Source organism: Mercenaria mercenaria, chromosome 15 (genome assembly GCF_021730395.1).
Source record: "Mercenaria mercenaria strain notata chromosome 15, MADL_Memer_1, whole genome shotgun sequence".
NCBI classification, from domain to species: domain Eukaryota; kingdom Metazoa; phylum Mollusca; class Bivalvia; order Venerida; family Veneridae; genus Mercenaria; species Mercenaria mercenaria.
In genome coordinates this window covers 30,388,917-30,393,747 of record NC_069375.1, presented here as the reverse complement: position 1 = coordinate 30,393,747, position 4,831 = coordinate 30,388,917, and positions in this window count along the sequence as shown.

Below are 4,831 nucleotides of genomic sequence, written 5' to 3'. Positions count from 1 at the left end.
CAAATTATCCCCTTAGGGTCAAATATGGCCCCGCCCTGGGGGTCACATGGTTCATATAGACTTGTATAGGGAAAAGCTTTTAAAATCATCTTGTCAATAACCTACAACATTCAGATTTGGACCACATGTATGGTTTTGATTGGCAAGATGAACCTTGACATGAGTTGACCTTGATTTTGACCTAGTGACCTACTTTCACATTTCTGTAGCTACAGCCTTCAAATTTGGACCACGTGCACAATTTTGTGCACTGAAAATAACTTTGACCTTGACATTGACCTAGTGACTTACTTTCACATTTTTAAGGTACAGGCTTCAAATTTGGACCAAATGCATAGTTTTGTATTCCGAAATAAAATTTGACCATGATTTTGACCTAGTGACCTACTTTTACATTTCTCAAGCTACAGCCTTCAAATTTGGACTGAAAATAACTTTGACCTTGACATTGACCTAGTGACCTACTTTCACATTTTTGAAGGTACAGGCTTCAAATTTGGACCACATGCATAGTTTCATGTTCTGAAATGAAATTTGACCTTGATTTTGACCTAGTGACCTACTTTCACATTTCTCAACCTACAGCCTTCAAATTTGGACCACATGCATAGTTTTGTATACCGAAACAAACATTGACCTTTACATTGACCTAGTGACCTACTTTCACTTTTTTAGCCCACCATCATCAGGTGGTGGGCTATTAAAATCACTCTGCGTCCGTGGTCCGTCCGTCCGTCATTCCGTCCGTCCGTCCGTTCCGTTAACAATTTCTCGTTATCGCATCTCCTCAGAAACTACTGGGGGGATTTTGACAAAACTTTGTCAGAATGATGTATTGGTACCCTAGTTGTGTCCCCCTGAAAATCAGACTGGTTCAACAATTTATGAGTGAGTTATGGCCCTTTGTTTATTTCTATATTTTACAAAGATTTATATAGGGAAAAACTTTGAAAACCTTCTAATCCAAAACCACAGAGCCTAGGGCTTTGATATTTGGTTTGAAGCATCATCTAGTGGTCCTCTACCAAGATGATTCAAATTATTTCTCTGGGGTCAAATATGGCCTCGACCTGGGGGTCACATAGTTTATAATGACTTATATTGGGAAAAATTTTGAATAACCCCTTGTCCAAAACCACAGGGCCTAGGGCTTTGATATTTTGTATGTGACATCATCTAGTGGTCTTCAACTAAGATTCTTCATATTATACCCCTAGGGTCAAATATGACCCCGCCCTGGGGGTCATATGGTTTACATAGACTTACATATGGAAAAACTTTGAAAATCTTCTTGTCCAAACCACAAAGCCTAAGGCTTTGATACTGGTAATGTAGCATCATCTAGTGGTTCTCTACCAAGTTTGTTGAAATTATCGCCCTAGGGTCAAAAATGGCCCTGCCCCGGGGGTCACATGGTTCATATAGACTTATACAGGGAAAAGCTTTTAAAATGTTCTTGTCAATAACTACAACATTCAAATTTGGACCACATGTATATTTTTGAGTGGCAAGATGAACCTTGACATGAGTTGACCTTGATTTTGACCTAGTGACCTACTTTCACATTTCTGTAGCTACAGCCTTCAGATTTGGACCACATGCATAATTTTGTGCACTGGAAAAAACTTTGACCTTGATTTTGACCAAGTGACCTCCTTTCACATTTTTGAAGGTACAGGCGTCAAATTAGGACCTTATGCATAGTTCTGTGTTTCAAAATGAAATTTGACATTGATTTTGACCTAGTGACCTACTTTCACATTTCTCAAGTTACAGCCTTCAAATTTGGACCACATGTATAGTTTTGTGTACCGAAAACAACTTTGACCTTCACATTGACCTAGTGACCTACTTTCACATTTTTAAGGTACAGGCTTCAAATTTGGACCACATGCATAGTTTTGTATTCCGAAATAAAATTTGACCATGATTTTGACCTAGTGACCTACTTTTACATTTCTCAAGCTACAGCCTTCAAATTTGGACCACTTGCATAGTTTTGTGTACCCGAAATGAACTTTGACCTTTACATTGACCTAGTGACCTACTTTCACATTTTTAAGGTACAGGCTTCAAATTTGGACCATATGCATAGTTTTGTATTCCGAAATAAAATTTGACCTTGATTTTGACCTAGTGACCTACTTTCACATTTTTAAGGTACAGGCTTCAAATTTGGACCACATGCATAGTTTTGTATTCCGAAATAAAATTTGACCTTGATTTTGACCTAGTGACCTACTCTCACAGTTCTCAAGCTATAGCCTTCAAGTTTGGACCACATGCATAGTTTTGTGTACCGAAATGAACTTTGACCTTTACATTGACCTAGTGACCTACTTTCACATTTTTGAAGGTACAGGCTTCAAATTTGGACCACATGCATAGTTTTGTATTCCGAAATAGAATTTGACCTTGATTTTGACCTAGTGACCTACTTTTACATTTCTCAAGCTACAGCCTTCAAATTTGGACCACTTGCATAGTTTTGTGTACCTGAAATGAACTTTGACCTTAAGATTGACTTAGTGACCTACTTTCACATTTCTGTAGCTACAGGCTTCAAATTTTGACCACATGCATAGGATTGTGTACCGAAACAAACTTCGACCTTGACATTGACCTAGTGACCTACTTTCACATTTCTCAAGCTACAGCTTTCGAATTTGGACCACATGCACAGTGTTGTGTACGGAAATGAAATTTGACCTTGAGGTAGTCAGTAAGTCTTGAAATCTGGAACACTCAAAAATGGCACATTGGTGGGCGCCAAGATCACTCTGTGATCTCTTGTTGGGTTTAACAGGCCTATTTTATTACGTCTATTTATGGGAGTCAGGGCGTAGGGCAACCAATGCCGAAGCTACTCAGCGGGAGGATGTGAAAAAAGGGAATCCTCTTCCGTTTGTGTGGGTCAATTGAATCTCCCCACGGGTAAAGATTCTGGAATAGATAGAGAACTTGTGGCTTCTAGTAAAAGTGATCGGCCAGTGTAAATCTATAATGAATATGACATGCACGTAGCTCGGGATACTAAAATACGCACAGGCATATCGTCATTTTTCTGACAATAAAAATATATGAAAAAAGAAATTCAATAAATAAAATTTGAAGGTTAAGAGGATGAGATGTTAGTTGAAATGAAGATTCAAAGAGGCATTTTGCAAACGAGGTGGGCACCTGGGTAGAACCACCGATCATCCGGAAGCCATCTGTATCGCTTCTTCACAAGAAGAATTCAGCGCCCCGAGTTAGGCTCGAAACCACTTCGGTGAGAGGCAAGTATTTCGAAGTAGGCGACCGTAACCACTCGGGAACGGAGGCCGCTAGGTTTTGAAAACGAATGACTGTGATACTCTTAACCAGTTAGGCACTCAAACGTACTTACAACCCATGTTTTATAAGTTGTTTTCACCTATCTATCAGAATGAAAAATGTTTCAATTGATAAATGTTCTCGGAAATAAATCATACTCTCTCACGCATCAGTACTTTTATCAATTCTTGAATCGTATATACAGTTTTTCCTTTTAGTTTAGATAGTTACAAATGTACTTTCATGACCTGCAGTTTGCTTCTTAGATGTTATTTTAAATGTTATACTTAGATGTTACTTTCCCTAGTTATTATATTTGGTGATATATGACTTTTTAGTGTCGATTCACTAGATTCAGTTCGTTACTTTGCGACTTATCCGGCTTTACTGGCGTCATATTTTTCTCTTTTTTTTCTACGAAACTTTTAGAGTTATGGTTTTCTCGTGGTCATGCATAGTTTTAAGAAGTTGAATAAGATCCACATTATTTACCATGTATTTCCTGTAACAATATCTCTTGCGACTGTCTACACAACATACAGCGTGATATTCCATTGAAACGAATTGTGTATAACATTATTTGTTTATAAAAAAAATATTTTTTTCATACAGTGATAAGGATGTTGCTAAAAACACTGGATATCAGTATAACTCACCACAGAGATAAGAGCAGAATGCGTTTTGATAAATTAACTTCATTCGGTTGAAAAGAACATTCAAATACATATTAGTTAATGATTACAACATCAACGAAGTTTTATCATTTGATTATGATACCACATGTCCACGCGGCATTACCTACTTCGCGCTTAATGTTCTTCAAAATAAGTGAAAATAAACCACACCGTTGTCCATCAATGGTATTTTGATAAAAAGGAAATATTTATAAACTATAAAGATATATAAAATGATTTTGCTTTTGGCACCAACAAATTCATCGGTTTATTTTTAATCTTAACCATACTTTGAAATCAGATTAGGTCTGGAAATGAATTGAATTTATATTGTAGGAAATTAAACATAAACTAGCTAGAAAACGTTGGTATGTTTTCTGGCGGAGCATGTAATCAATCCCCAACCTCCCGTCAATTATTGCTCCGGTTATAAGTGCCCAAATACGAAATGACGAATTCAAGTCTTTATGTTCAACATAACTTTTGACAATGTTAAACGAATGAAAAATTCAATCCATGTGAATGTTTGGAAATAGCTATTTGGTGGGTTTTAACAGGCCTATTTTATTGCATATATAGGGGAGACAGGGCGTAGCGCAACCAATTCTAAAGTTACTCAGCGGAAGGATATAAAAAAAGGGAAAAAGGGGTCAGTTGAACCTCCCCACGGGTAAAGATTCTTGGAATAGAGAATCTGTGGCTTCTTGTAAAAGCGATTGACCAGTATGACTTGCGTAGATCTAATGCACATGACAGGCACACAGCTCAACATACTAACATACCAACAGGCATAATTATCGTCATTTTTCGACACAACAAAAAATATAAAAAAAAGAAATTTA